Below are 16452 nucleotides of genomic sequence, written 5' to 3' on the forward strand. Positions count from 1 at the left end.
CCCAACTCATAAACACTAACCGCTCTGTATCTCGGGGCCTCTTGCCTTCTGCGATGGCCCACACGCTGCCTGGTGTGTGTCTCCCAGGGCCGCTCACGCCTTTTGAGATGGTCTACACTTTGTCTATGAGGTATCTCTCTAAATAAATCCACTTCTTACCTATCATTTTTGTCTCTCACTGAATTCTTTCTGCGATGAGAGAAAGAACTCAAGCTTCATTAAGTCCTAAGGCCAGGTGTGTGACCTCAATGAGAAGACAGTGGGTTCAAGTCCCAACCCCTGGGTTCAAGTCTGAACCTGAGGTGTGCAATTTCACTTTGAAGTTGTTGTTGTTGTTTTCATCTCTGCTTTACAAAGAAACTAGATTTTCAGATAATTTGATGATGTCCCAAAGCTGGGTGAAGGATACATGGGAGCTCTCTCTTATGAATCTAAAACTATTTCAAAATAAAGCGTATTTACAAAGGATAATTTCACCAAGATCACATTAACTCTTAAGTGAAAGAGATAAACTTCCCAAATCCCATGCATTTTAACATACCATGCCGCCTTCTTAAACTACTGCACAAAGCATTTCTAAGGTGATAGCATCTCTAAAGCCTCTGGGGACATTTATCTAGAGCAGGGCTCCTCAAACTTGACTGCACATTAGAATCAACTGGGGAGTCTTTGAAAAACTAGGGAGTATTTTCAAAACATAGGTATCTGGCCCCCATTCGCAGCCATTCTGCTTTCAGTTGGATCTAGGCATTTGTATTTTTTAAAGCTCTATATGTTAAGACTCATTGATCTTGATATTATTTTAACACAAATGACAGTGTTAAATATATACCATTAAACAGAAATTAGCATTTGCTTCCCACAAGAGTAAAGCATCTTTTAAAGGGATTGGAATTCATCTTACTTCAATGTCTTTTACTGGAAAACAATGACTGTAAAACCCCGAGATAAGACTAAGCCTTAGGGAAATACATTAGCGTATTTAAAGAGTGAGAATGCATTTCAGCAATATTTTCTTTTGGCCCCATCTCTGTGCTGCCTAAAATAGACCTAAACTCGACAATTGAGCGGGAAATAAAAACTGTGTGCCTTATTCATCCACAGAGAAATTCATCTGGGGTAACTCTTCATTCGCCTCCTGCAAGTGACAGAGTAAAATACGAAAGGGGGTTGAACTGCGAAGTAGCAGAATGAACCCACAGACACTGCAACAGCACGGCGCTGTGGGAGAACTCGGTAAATCATCAGAGAGATAATCTCCTTTGACGAGCTTATCTCAATCCCTTTCAAGTGCTGGTTCTAAAGAAGGGTGTGCGCATAGCTGCCTTCTAGTAAATTAGTGATGTGCACTTTATAATTTATACTGGAAAGCATGCCCCCTTGACTTGCGGTGGTAATAAGGGCAGATAAGATATTCCAAAGCTCAGTGGCATGAATAAGCAATCAAAAGAATTCAGCTGAACTTGAAATCCTCCCATACATCAAAGGCATCCCTTCAGGAGAGGTGAGCATGTAGTCCAGACAGAACACGCTCACCAGACTTGCATTATGGTATTTGAGTGAACGCGGCCCTATAATTGGATAGGAAAACCGTGGGAACCGACTTCCACGGGAATGACTTGATCTCACCGAGGAGGAGCTCCCGGGTTTGTGGACAGATGTGTAGGAAGCCCAGGCAAATATTTTGGGTCCTGAGAGCCTTCATGTGCACTGTTAACATTAGTCCTGTTTATACTTGGCCTTCGGGAATTAATCAGTACGATTTTCTCTTAAATTGTTTACTGTTGACGGTGGGAAACTGTGCAGTTTCCCCAGCACGCATGCTCTGCTGGAGACAACTGGTTTCCTAAGTGACTGTCTTAGGCTCACGGAAGACAAAACGAAACAAGTTCTCATAATGCTGCATGTTATACAACCAAGGTGAGCATGGTATTGGGTGGATAATGTCAATATCAGTAAGTCCATCTCTGGCCATAGCTAATATCCTGCCTGTGTTTGGCATCCCAGCTTTTCACAAGGTGGGTCTTTCTGTCTCTCTCAAAAATATAGAATTGCATACAACTTAGAAGGCCCATATACATGCATACTTTTTTAGCAATAGCAAACAAACTAGAAACAAACATATTAATTATAAGGGTGTGATTAAATATACAGGAATTAAGAGAATAACAAGGAACTTCAAGACACACATTATTTTTAGGCACTCCATCAAAAAAAAAAAAAACAACTTCAGAAGAAGTATGGACTAACACAATGTGTGTGTATTTTAAGGCCACACACAACAGAAAGAATCAACTCTGGTTTCAAAAACAGCTTCAAACTGACAGGTAACTGTGAAGCCCTTGGCTTACTGTGCATCCCAGACCGCCTTTTATCCACTAATTCACAGGCCAATATACAATCCAAAATCTGATTTAGTCTTGCTTGGACACAGAGGGTTTGAGTGGGGCCCTCTGAGGCTTACAGACAGGTGAGGGAGCAAATAAAGCCAAGAGCCCCACGGGCTTGTTCCCACGTATGACGTCAGTTACAACCGCGGAGTCACTGCAAGTCACGTGTGACACCAGGCTCCCAGGGCAGCGTCTGAATCACATCTGGAATTCGGGGGTCCTGCACGCGAAGGCGCAACAAGCAGGAGTAGAAAGAGCCGAAAGGCTGACAGAAAGAGGACAGTGATGATGGGATTTGGGAGCTTGGGTCCAGCCTTGCTGGAAGCTAGTCATCCCAGTACAGGTGGGGAGCGGAAGAGGCGGGCGGAGGAAGGGGGTCGGTGGTGGGCAGAAGGGGTGAGGGGGGAGAAACAGGGAGGCAGAGAAACGGAGAGACAGACAGGAGGAGGAATGAGAAAGACTGCTCCAGAGCCAAAAATACATATTTTCTTACGCTTAAGTGAGTTCAAGATGGAGTTTCTGTACTTGCCACTGAAGAGTTCTGATACAGAACCAAGAACCCTCTGTACATCTGGATTCACCCCAGCAACCCCTGCCTGCCGCCTTGAGAGCACACACACAGGCTCACGCTAGACAGCGCTGATGACACTCGGAAGGTGTGACGCGTTCCAAGAGCAAAAATAATTCCCAGAGGATGTCCCACTGGTCTTCCCTTTCCTGCAGGCAAGCTTCTTCGCAGACTCCTTTAGGACAATGATTCACAGTCTTCGGTGCCCCCGGAACAATCTGTGAAGCTTTTCCTGCCTTTATTTAAGTAGACACCCAGGCTCTACCTAGGACCTTCTGAATTTTCAGAGGTGGAGCATAAGTATATGTAGGGTTTTTTTTTTTTTTTTCTTTCCTCCTGAAGTGCCCAGGTCTTTCCGAAGTACATGAAGTAAACTGCTACTTCAGACTTTGAATAGCAATATGCCAACTGATAGTTAAATATCATAAAGGTCTCGGTCTGTGTCTTAGCTGAATCTTCTACTCCACGGCTCCAGTTTGTTTAAAAATTCGATATGTGCTCAATCAATATAAACTGTTATTATTATCTAGGCTAAAACTTCCTTACCTGTGGGTGCTCAGGAGGACTGGCACTAGCCAATTCTGCTACTAATAATACCAATTACTGTTTGATATGTTATCACCACCACCCATGTTATTACTAAGTGCCTGCCACTGTTCTAGCATTATACACAGAGCATTATTTCTTTTGATTAAGCATCCATAACCCCCTAAGGAAGGAACTACAATTATCCTCATTTCGCCAGTGAAAAATCAAGCCCAGAGAGGGTAAATAGTTTGACCTGGGTCACATAGAAAAGGCCAGCACTGGGGTTTCAAAGTCTGAGCTCAAAGCCATTCCCCACTGCCCTGACTTATCGTGTGTGCCTTGATTCCAATCTTTATTGATTTCTTAGCTCCTTCCTCTTTGATTCTTTATCTTCCTCTCATTTTCTGATTTTATGTCTTCATCACTGATTAAGTGGTGGCTACCTTCCTCCATAAAATCCCCAGGATTCTCACCAGCATGACTGCCAACATCCAAGGGCTCATTTCCTGTTCTAAGGAGCCTGAAAAGGCTCCAGGCCAGGAGTTTCAATGACCATTTCCTTCCTAGATCCTCTCCTAGACCAAAGTCAAGAATCTTCAAGGAACTACCATGTGACCCAGCAGTTCTACTCCTGGGTCTATATCTGAAAGAAACAAAACCACTAGTGCAAAAAGATACATGCACGCCAGTGTTTACAGCAGCACTATGCAACTGCCAAGATGTGGAAGCAATCTAGGCGTCCATCAACAGATGACTGGAAAAGAAGAGGCGTGTGTATGTATGTTTGTGTGTGTGTATATATACATATAAACACACAACGGAATGCTTTTCAAAAAGAATGAAAGTTTGCTACTTGTAGCAACATGGATGAACTTATATGCTTAGTGAAGTAAGACAAAGAAAGACAAATGCTCTATGATATCACACAGGGAATCTGAAAAATACAAGAAACTAGTGAATATCAAAAAGAAGCAGGCTCACAGACATAGGGAACAAGCTAGTGGTTACCAGTGGTGGGGGCAATAATGGGGAAGGGGCGTGAGAGGTACAAGCTCTTATGGATAAAAGTAGCTGCAAGGACACTGCACGACAGGGGATGGAGCCTAGAGCCTTTTAAAATTGTGAATCACTGTCATATACACCTGTAACTTTATAATACTGTTCACCAGTGTGTGTGTATCAGTTGCTCAGTTGTGTCTGACTCTTTGCGATCCCACGGACTGTAGCCTGCCAGGCTCCCATGAAGACAAAGGGAGAAGGCAGCCATCAACAAGCCAAGGACAGAGGCCTCAAGAAAAATCAACCCTGTTGACACCTTGATCTCAGATTTCTGCCATCCAAAATGTATTAAGCCCCTCAGTCTGCGGTTCTCTGTTATGGTAGCCCACATTGTTAAGTCTCTAAGTCGCGTCCAACTCTTTTGCAGCCCCGTGGACTGTAGCCCACCAGGCTCCTCTGTCCATGGGATTCTCAAGGCCAGAATACTGGAGTGGATTGCCTCTCCCTTCTCCAGGAGATCTTCCCAATCCAGGGATGGAACCCAGATCTCTCACACTGCAGGCAGATTCTTCACCATCTGAGCCACAGGGAAGCCCCACTGTATGCCAACTACAACTCAATTTAAAAAAGCAAGCTACAAGTAAAAGAAGAGTAACCGAGGAAGGAATCCATCATAGACCATCACGATCCTGAGAGAGAGAGAGAGAGAGGCAGTCACCACTGCCCACTTTACAGATGAGAAAACTGAGGTGAGGCACACAAGATTCGCAGTTCCGGTGCTTGGGAGACTGATGCTCAGCAGCCATGCTTTAACAGGCTGAGCACACAGGGAGGAAGGATCAGCCTTTTGCCTTCCCATGAGAGCACCCTTCATATCAGTCTGGGGATCCTGCTCTCTGGCAAGAACCTTGGCAATTAAAAAAAAAAAGGAGACTGGCTGGCATTTTGCAAAAAGTGTTGTTCTGAGCAAATTATCATCTTCACAAACCATGTCTGAAGAGGGCCTATAGAAAAGAGGCCAAAAAAAAAAAAACAAAAAAACTTTTAGCCATTGATGAAACAAGTAAAAATCTAAGAAAACATCTCTGACTTGGGTCAGCCTGTGTTCAAAACCTTGTAAATAGAACCCAGTCTAATCCTTAATTTCACGTGATGCTCTCAAGCGACTGAAAAGTTGCAAGGGGGTGTGTGTCAGGCAGCAAACCTCTGCTGGTTAACAAGGCCTCCCAAAGCAGGAGAGTCTCCGCTTTCTTTCTGCCTGTCTGGACTAAGGTCATTTAACTTCAGCCCTTTGATGAATGGAAATCAGCTTTCTAAAGACTACCGGGCAGCCAGCAACAGCAACTCAATGGCGGAACTTTCTGAGTCATAAAACACTTCTGAAAAAGAGCGAGATCAAAGTGTCCCCACTGAAATCCAACTGCTTCCAAAGCTCCTTGCAGGGACCCAGGCTCTCCAAAGAATGGTCCCTTCAGTCATAGTCCAAAAAGACCACCACCAGGAAGGAGACAATGGGGACAAGAGGGCAGCCAGCCATGGAGGAGAAACACCACTTACGGTTTCACGGCTGGGGATAAAGCAACAAGAAACGAAAACCAAGTGACGAAATCGCAACCAAGGCTGGAGGGACCTTGTGGTACCCACTCCACTCCGAGCCCCTGACGTGATGCTGAGGCTAGAGCCGAATCCGAGACTGGATAGAAGACACCAGAGGAACAGCACAGCTCTCTACCATTCTTGCCAGCCAGGTCCACTGTGGAGGTGACTAGTCAGAGGTAAAGAATAGACCTGGGTGGAAACGCAACACAGGGAGCATCTTTGCATGCCTCTTCCCTGGATCTTCATGTGGTGAATGGAGCTGAGTTTCCAGACTCCTCAATCAAGAGGTGCATTTTCCCAACGGGTGGACATAGTAACTGGATTCATCAGGTACTATTAAAGGGCAAATCATCTTAGACCTAAGGATTACTCTTCCAGGGTGAAGCCTGGAACGCTGGCAAGTTGTTGATGGAAGTGTGGCTTAAAAGGGAGGTGGGCAGGGAAGTCATCAAGTTCGTCAAAATTTGACCTCTTGGAGCTGCACAATGCATGTGAGCACATTCAAAGGTGAGAAATGTATGAGAGCAAGGACATTTGCTTAAAGTTTCCCGAACCTTATGGGAATATATGGCCATGAAACCACCCTGTTATGCCTCAACGCCTCTCAAGAGTCAGAAATCAATACATAATATTACAGTATCTCTTTAGGAATCATTGCTTTGGTGATTTTCTTGCCACTGAGTGTTAGTTGTTTAGTCCTGCCTGACTTTTTGTGACCCCAGGGACTGTAACCAGCCAGGCTCCTCCATCCATGGACTTCTCCAGGCAAGAATACTGGAGTGGGTTGCCATTCCCTTCTCCAGGGGATCTACCTGACCCAGTGTCTCCTGCATTACAGGCACATTCTTTACCATCTGAGTTACCAGAGAGGTCTACTAGATTATGAAGAGAGGTTCCCTGAAAAACAGGTTCCGTGATCAAATTAGTTAGGGAAACTTTTAAACAGATTAGGCAAAACCTCTAATACAGGGTGTTTCTGACTTGTTAACATGCTAATCTAAAACCACACTCCATGAACCATTTGTTACAGGGCTCTGTTGAATAATAGCTTAATTCAAAATCAAATAGCAATTCCTGGGTCTCGCAACTCCACTCCATCTCTCCCTTGGAATGAAATGCTATGAAGCAGAATACAGCATCCACCTTTTCTCCCCTCATGGCATGCAGGATCTTAGTTCCCTGACCCGGGATCAAACCCATGACCCCTGCAGGGGCAGCATGGAGTGTTAGCCACTGGACCATCAGGGAAGTTCCTACAGCATTCCTTTGCTTGCAGCTCTCTCCACCCTGTGCTCCAAACAGTGCCTGACATAACAGAAGTTCATCAATAACTGAATGACATAATCTTTCCAGTCGGTTCTCCAAATACGACATTTCTACTAAGTTTTAGAAACAGGCTCACTCTGTCAGACCAACAGCAAATGTAAAAACGATTTGCCTACATGTTCAATGTCTTAACCCAATGGTTCTCTCATGTTAGTATGTATTAGAATCATTTGGAAAATTAAAAAACACATATTCCTGGGCTCAGTCTCGTTGACCTTCTGTTGTACATAAAGACATTGAAATTTTCAATACCTCAAGTGAAGCTGGGGCTTCCCTGATGGCTTAATGGCAAATAATCTGCCTGCAGTGCAAGAGAGGCAGAAGACATAGGTTTGAGTACTGGGTTGGGAAGATCCCTGGAGGAGGAAATGGCAACTCACTCCAGTATTCTTGGCTTGGAAATTCCATGGACAGGAGAGCCTGGTGGGCTACAGTCCACAGGGCTGCAGAGAGTCAGACACAACTGAACACACGCACGCAAGTGAAGCTAATGTAGCTGACCACACTCTGAAAATTATTGTCTTCCTGAAAAAAGAGCACGAAAGTTCCACTCTTGGGGGCAGATGTGTATCTCAGATCTCCTCATATGCAGGAAGACAGACACAGGTTTCTCCTAGCATCCCAGAAAACAAAACTGAGAAATACAGATGAGAGTCATAAGAAGACAGGTTGTATGTAGTTCAACATTAAGACGAAGGGTCTCCTGACAACGCATGGGCTTCCTGGATGTGCTAAGCATTTCATCTAAGTGGTACTCAGGGGAAGCTGGGTACAGTGTCAAGTATGCGCGTGGCAGAGGGCGATTAGATCCAGTTCATCTGCAACCCTGAGATTCTGGGACACAGTTTTGCAAACTCAAATAATGTTCACAGGCTGTAGGGCCACCAGGCATAAGGGGCGGTGATGGGCTGGAGAGAGTGAGATCCTGCTGAAATTCAAAATTTAAAAAACTACCACCTCCAGAAATAACGGTAGGCAGGATTCACAAATAGAAGTTTGGAACTCCTGTTTGATGGGTTATTCCAAGTAAATAAGAATTGATACTTTCGAATTGTGACTCTTGAGAGTCCCTTGGACTGCAAGGAGATTAAATCAGTCAATCCTAAAGGAAATCAACCCTGAATATTCATTGGAAGGACTGATGCTGAAGCTCCAATACTTTGGCCACTTGGTGCGAAGAGCCAACTCATTGCAAAAGACCCTGATGCTCGGAAAGACTGAAGGTGGGAGGGGAAGGGGGCAACAGAGGATGAGATGTTTAGATGGCTTCATGGACTCAATGGACATGCATTTGAGCAAACTCTGGGAGAGAGTGAATGGCAGGGAGATCTGGTGTGCTGCAGTTCATGAGGTCACAAAGAGTTGGGCATGACAGCAACTGAGCAACAACAACAAGCCGCCTACTGAACTGATGAATAAAATGAGGTCTATCGTGGGGGGAAGTGGCACCTCACTCCAGTACCCTTGCCTGGAAAATCCCATGGATGGAGGAACCTCGTGGGCTACAATCCATGGGGTCTCAAAGAGTCTGACACGACTGAGCGACTTCACTCACTATCGTGGGGGCAGGTACATTTTAAGACAACATTTTGAACAGAATTTAATTGTGAATTATTAAATTCCCTGCTTGAGAAATCCTTACTGGAGTAGGTGTACATGCATATATATTCATATATATTTCACTGTTAAAACCTTTGGGCTTCCCTGGTGGTTCAGTAGTAGAGAATCTGCCTGCCAATGCAGGCTCAATCCTTGGGTCGGGAAGATCCCCCAAAGGAGGAAACAGCAATCCACTCCAGTATTCTTGCCGGGAAAATTCCATGGACAGAGGAGCCTTGTGGGCTACAGCCCATGGGGTCACACAAGAGTTGGACAGGACTGAGGGAGTGTGTGTGCACGCACACACACACACACGCACACACGCACACACACACACACACTTTAACCCTTCCACCCTTTCTAAGCCACTCCCAGGATTCCTAGCCATCAAGAGAATGGTTAGCTTTCCTGTTGGTATTCTGTTATCTAAAGGTGACTTCTTACTTTTTTAATACACACTGATGCATACTAGGAAGTTGCCAGCACCTTGAAAGTCATTCTGATGCCAGTTGTCCAGCCCCACTCTCGGTGAAACTCTGATGTAGACATTTCAGGGGGAAAAAGAGTCATCTCTCTGTCTCCTCAGTGAAGTGATTCCTCAGTTGGAGCCTCAAGTCATCTCCCAGCACTCACTATTGCCCCTCAACAGTGTTTCATATGCAGATCAGCACTGTTAGAGGTGCACAGCCATGCTACCAAAGATACGTTGGCAAAGGTGTTTTTGCTCAGAATTCTTGCTTCTATTCACAAAGAAAGGGAAAAGGGCCACAATTTGGGCTGAAGACACTTGCAGAAATGCCCCACTTTCAAAAGCTTGCTTTACACCACTTTGCTTTTACAAAAGAAGTTAAAAAAAAAAACAAAAACCCAAAACAAAAATGGCAATGAGTGTTCATCTGTTGGTTTTCCAGTGAGCCCTTACAGAGGCAGCTCTCACCCCCAGCAGGGGAAGTGGCACCACTAAGCCCCCTCCAGGAACTGCACTCAGCACCTGTGCATCTGGCTACTGTAGCTCTGAACTGCGTCTGTGAGCTGTTGTGCTCCATGCCAGTTTCTTCTGTGCACTCACTGCCAAGATGTGTCCTAAGGTAACTGCTTCTTTGCTTTTGTCATTTTGGCTCACAGAAGGCTTCATAGAAGACTCTACTTTCAGATAACAGAGAAAACTTATATACGATTGCTTGTCCATATATGATCTATTAATAGAGCATAAAAAAGGGTATAGAAGTGGCCAGTAGGCATAAGAAAGGATTCGACTTCATTAACCACCAGAACAATTCAAACAAAACCCATAATGTAGCACTGCTTCACATCCATCAATGGGAGTGTCTCAAATGGAAAAGAGAGATAACAGCAAGTGTTGATAAGGATCTGAAGCAACTGGAACTTTCACACACTGCTGACGGCAGCGTCAATTAGTTCAACCACTCTGAAAAGCTGTTTGGCAGAATCTAGCAAAGGAAAGGGAGAAGGCAATGGCACCCCACTCCAGTACTCCTGCCTGGAAAATCACATGGACGGAGGAGCCTGGAAGGCTGCAGCCCATGGGGTCACTAGGAGTCGGACACAACTGAGCGACTTCACTTTCACTTTTCACTTTCATGCATTGGAGAAGGAAGTGGCAACCCACTCCAGTGTTCTTGCCTGGAGAGTCCCAGGGACGGGGGAGCCTGGTGGGCTGCTGTCTATGGGGTCGCACAGAGTCGGACACAACTGAAGTGCCTTAGCAGCAGCAGCAGCAGCAGTAGCAGCAGCAAAGGAGAACATATATATTTTACCCTATGACCCAGAAACTTCAGCCTTCAGTATGTTTCCAACAGAATGTGTCTGTAAGTTTACCAAAAGGCAGAGACAAGAATGTTTGGTAGTATTCTCACAACAGCCCCAAACTGGAAACAATTTCAACAGCCACCAACAATTAGAAACAACAGAGAACACTCAAACAGAGGAACACTGTATGAACCCCTCTTACGTACAATTGTTTTAAATAGATGACATCAAGCTGTGTTACAAATTAGGATAGTGGTTACTTCTGGTGGGCAGTGACTGGAAGGGGATGAGGGATGGGGAGTGGTCTTTCCAGGCACTGGTAATGTCCTATTTGATCTGTTGGTTACAGGGATGTGAACTTTGTGAAAATTCATTAGGCTGTACACCGTGATTTTTGCACCTTTCTGTATGTACACTATACTTCAACAGAAGTTACAAAGATCACTACAGAGCAGTGTCTCAGCTTTTTCTTTTGGGGTTTGAGCCTCTTCCCTGTTTTATTTTTCTTTTTGTTTGATTAAGGATGGCTGTATGGGTTTATATTTTGCAGTTCTTGGCAGGACATGGGGAGGCGTGTGATGCAAGAGAGATAAGCTTGATACCTTCCCCACCCCATACCTAGTGGGCCCTGATGGAGTAAACCAACTGATAATTAGACTCAGATGCCTAGAGATGGCAGTAGTGCTAGAAATCATTTCACGTGGTTCAGGAGAGGAAACCGAGGCCTAGAGAAGTAAAGTTAATTAAGTATATGTGGCTGGTTTGTTAAAAGAAACAATGTGAATTCCATGGTTTCAACTTATATTGGCATTATAAAAAAAGAATGAAGTAATACCACTCGCAGCAACACGGATGGACCTAGAGATGATCATAGTAAGTGAAGGAAGTCGGAAGGAACAAGGCAAATATCATCACTTATATGTGGAATCCAAAATGATACAAACTTATTTCCAAGACTCACAGACCTGGAAAATAAATTTATGGCGACCACAGTGGACAGGTGTGGAGAGGGGCAGGGATAAATTAAGAGTTTGGGATTAACATGTATATACTACTATGCATAAAACAGGTAATCAACAAGGACCTACTGTATAATACAGGCAACTCTACTCAATATTCTGTGATAACCTATATGGGAAAAAATCTGGAATAGAATGGGTTATACATATACAAATAACTTAATCACTTTTCTGTACACCTGAAATACAACATTGTAAATCAAATTATAGTCCAAAGGGGACAAGAGAGGATGAGATGGTTGGATGGCATCACTGACTCGATGAACATGAGTCTGAGTAAGCTCAGGGAGTTGGTGATGGACAGGGAGGCCTGGCGTGCTGCAGTCCATGGGGTCGCAAAGAGTTGGAAATGACTGAGTGGCTGAACACATAAAAATTGAATTAAAAAACAAAAACAAAAATCAGACTGGTATGCAAAGGAGAGAATGTATGGGCTTCCCAGGTAGTGCAGTGCTAAAGATTAGGAGTTTGTGATTAACATATATGCACTTCTATGCATAAAATAGATAATCAAAAAGGACCTACTGTATAGCACAGGCAACTCTACTCAATATTCTGTGATAACCTATACGGGAAAAAAATCTGAAAAAGCATGCGTGTGTATATGTGTGTGTGTGTGTGTGTGTGTGTGTGTGTGTGTGTGTGTGTGTGTGTGTGTGTGTGTGTGTGTGTGTGTGTGTGTGTGTGTGTGTGTGTGTGTGTGTATATAAACTCGATCACTTTGCTATACACTGGGAACTGACACAGCATTGGTAAATCAAACTATTGTCCAACATAAAATAAAAATCAAATTGAAAACATAGAAACAAACAAAACCAGACTGGCATGAAAAGAAAACAAACGAATATTGGCCTTACACACAGGCAGATGTGGTTTCCAATGACTTCTTTCACTTCCATCCCAAAGGACCCACTGCATAGCACAGGCAACTCTACTCAATATTCTGTGATAAACCATATGGGAAAAAACCTGAAAAAGAATGTGTATGTATATCTGTATGTGTGTGTGTATATATATATCAGTCAGTTCAGTTCAGTTGCTCAGTCGTGTCCGACTCTTTGCAACCCCATGAATCGCAGCATGCCAGGCCTTCCTGTCCATCACCAACTCCCGGAGTTCACTCAGACTCACGTCCATCGAGACAGTGATGCCATCCAGCCATCTCATCCTCTGTTGTCCCCTTCTCCTCCTGCCCCCAATCCCTCCCAGCACCAGAGTCTTTTCCAATGAGTCAAGTCTTCGCATGAGGCGGCCAAAGTATATATCTATATAAAACCCTCAATCACTTTATTATATGCCTGAAACGGACGCAACATTGGTAAATCAAACTACAGTCCAACATAAAATAAAAATCAAATTTAAAACATAAAAACAAACAAAGTCAGACTGGCATGCAGCAAAAAACTGTATATTGGCCTTATACACAGGCAGATGTGGTTGCCGATAAGATGAAACTGTGTAGCCTGCCTCATTCTACATATGAAGTAGCTCTCTGTTCCCTGTTCTAAAGTGCATCTCCTTCTTAAGAGAAACAACCCAACATCTATGCATATGGGATCAGATGAGCAGGGTCAGATTTCCTATCACTCACACAGAGTGGAATCCTGAGCTCATCCAGCATGAGGAGCCCAAGTGCCTTCCTAGACCTGCTGTAGCTCTTTGCATGTAGAAGTCACGTCACCCCCACAGCCCTGCAGTGTAAACCCTCTTGCCATTCCCACTGCAGAGATGAAGACGCTAAGACACAGGGAGGTTCCTAGCTTGCCCAAGGCCCTTCTAGTAAGGGCCAGTGTGAAAATGACCTTGGACAGACTGCTCCTAACCGCTGGGTTATGTGGAATGGGGTGGTGTAAGCCACCGTGATGGAGGGCCTGACCACCTTCTGAAGATGTCAGAATACTGAAATAGGAGAGAGGAGGATGCTTCCAAAAGGTCAGGAGACTCATCACGACCAAACCAACCAACCAACCAGCACAAGATATATTCACAGGTGTGGGTGCTGCCTGTGTGTGTGTAACCAGGTTAGAATATGTAGTCACCAGTAAGCCATATCGTTCATTTAAACAGATGCAGCTTAGTTGAGAACTGTTAAATCTTTGCTTCACTCTATAAAGACCATAACAAAACATTGTAACTCTGATTTGATGAACCGTTTTAGTTATGTGTCAAGCCACAACATGGTGGCGGGGGTGGGGGGGGGGAGCGGGGAAAGTTAACGTAATAAAGTTTCAGCTAGCCAAGAATATGGAAGTGCTCCTTAACCAGCGCCTAAGCCCCACCCTCTTGCTCGGTCAGAGCGTATCATGTATATTACTAACTACATGCTGAATTGAGGTTTCCTCCTGTTTTCCTTCTTCTAGCCACACCAGAGCGAGACCACTGTGCATCTCAACACACACACACACACACACACACACACACACACACACACACACTTCTGTCAGTTACAGACACTTCCCAACTGTAACACAAGATGGCATCAACCCAGATCGCCAGTTACTAATGCACAAATGCCCAAATCCTGAGACAAGTATCATTTATCCTAATATTACGGGTCTCGAGCTCAACAGTGAGGATTACACAGCAGGCAATACTGCTTGTCCCGAATGCTTTTAAATGCCCTGCCTTCCTGGATGTCACACTTCACCCCACCAGCCCGCACACACACCACATCACATTCTAAAAGGATGTCTTACTTGCAGGACAACACTAACGGATTAGTGGAAAGAAAACAGGAGGCCTCCCTTGCACAGGGAAGGTCAGGCTTCTCAGGGCTGTGAATGTACTCCTGCATTAAATAAGTTTCCCTTGTGTCAGAGCACTGTAGAGGCATGCAGCTTGCTAGATTTATATAAAGCCTGGTCTCTCAACTTTCCAAAGCGAATGGCATCCATCAAATTAATTTCCTCAGGGATCGCCTCAAACATGGAGAGTGAAGAGGCCCAGACCAATAAACATCAAAAGAACATTCTCAAATGGTAACTGAAGTTCTATTAGATTTTCTTTTCCTGGGAGCAGCTTAGATTAATTCAGCTGAGAAGATTCTACGTATCAGAGCTGACAGTGTGAATATGTAGAGCTGGCTGCAAGAGCGCTCGGCATTATAGACATCTGTTCATTCCAGTTACACAAACCGCAGGCGAGAGGGAGTCGGGGTGCTTACCAAGCCGGCGCACGTAGACACAGCGACGGAGGACGAGCTGTCGTTTCTGATAAATCCCTGATAGAAACATCTCGGCACCGCGGGTTCCCGAGTCTCTGAGGCACCATCTTTCCCAAGTACCTGGACAATAAAGTGACTGCTCAAGATCGCCGAGGGCTTAAGTTCTAAGTGTAGTTCCTGTCCAAATGCTGAAAATCGGTAATGCAGGGAGCTGCTGGCACTCTGCGCCGACCGCTTTTTCCTGCCGTTGTGCAAAATGTCGTGGGAAATATATGACCCGCCCGAGTCCACTTCTACTGGCGTGACAAAGACGTAATCTGCAATGGGAAAGGTTTGGCTGTCAGCACCCGAGCCCAGGACGCCCCGGGGGCCCCTTTCCCACAGGCTGGCAGTGAGCAAAGCACAGCTGAAAGATATTTGTCTCCACTGCCATGCACCTAGACGATATATCACTCAGAGCAGCTCATGACAGGGAGAATTTTGTGATCTTGACAATTAGCTCCGCCACAGTCATTCCTCCAGAAACTAAGAGTCAAGCACCGTCTTGCTGAACATCAAGAATGTTCGTGGAAAATGCCACGACGTCCACGGTCTGCAGAGAGAGGTGGATTTTTTATACATCCGCCATGGAGTCATCCACACATCAAAGTCGACTTGGAGGAGACAATATTATAACCATGGAGACATAAAGTCAAAGAAAGGAACTTTCCCCCAAGATAATACCTCTGTTTAAAATACACTGGGAGCATTTGTGTGTGGGGGGGAGGGGAGGGGAGGAAGATGGACAGAGCTTAAATTTCAAATATAACTCATGGCGCTGAGTAACTTGAGATGAAATCTCAGGTAATTAACAAGTAACTGCCATTTTATGCTTCCAATATTAATTATACGTGATAATAAAACTCCAGCATTCGTATCACAGCACTCGTATCACCGAATGTTTTACAGCGAGCTTTCTCTGGGACAATTCCATTTAATTGTAAGCATAAAATAGAGTGGATACATAAAAATGCCTCGGAATTGTCAGGACTTCCTTCTACAGTCTGATGTTGAAAACTGCTCAGACATGTTGGTGGGGGCGTGTCAGATCAGGGGACACCTGGAAAGACGTGTTTAAAAATACCTTCCCCATTGCTCCCTAGAGCAGCACTAATTGCTGCTTGTCCCGGAGAGCAGAAGTTAAACAACAATTTGCTGCTTGAAAAAAAAAAAAAGAGGCCAGCACACTGTTTTGTATCACAGGACATTGAAACTGAAAAGTATCGTCCACAAAGTGACTTGGAATATGCCCTCTGCGCATTAAAAAACACTCTGGGTTTCCACTTTCTAGGCACAGAATGGGAAACTAATTTGGATAGTGTTTAGAAAGATTCCAAATAACTAAGAGGCATGTTTGAGTCACTTGGGTCCTTGGTTACTGGAGGAGGAAAAGCAAGAGGAATTTCCCTTTTCCCAAAATAGTCAACAACTGAAAAGGAAAGAAAGAAAGCT

General features: G+C 44.6%; 1 protein-coding gene across 1 annotated transcript in view; it reads right to left on the minus strand.

Annotated features, from left to right (window-relative positions):
* The window catches only part of ADAMTS18 (ADAM metallopeptidase with thrombospondin type 1 motif 18), a 147264-nt gene extending 132188 nt beyond the window's left edge, over window positions 1-15076 (minus strand). Inside the window, exon 1 of the mRNA XM_015100376.4 lies at window positions 14962-15076. The gene's annotated coding sequence lies outside the window, so the exon portion shown is untranslated. The remainder of the gene's footprint in view (window positions 1-14961) is intronic.
* Window positions 15077-16452: the final 1376 nt, after the last annotated feature.

This window comes from Ovis aries, chromosome 14, assembly GCF_016772045.2.
Source record: "Ovis aries strain OAR_USU_Benz2616 breed Rambouillet chromosome 14, ARS-UI_Ramb_v3.0, whole genome shotgun sequence".
Classification (NCBI taxonomy): Eukaryota; Metazoa; Chordata; class Mammalia; order Artiodactyla; family Bovidae; genus Ovis; species Ovis aries.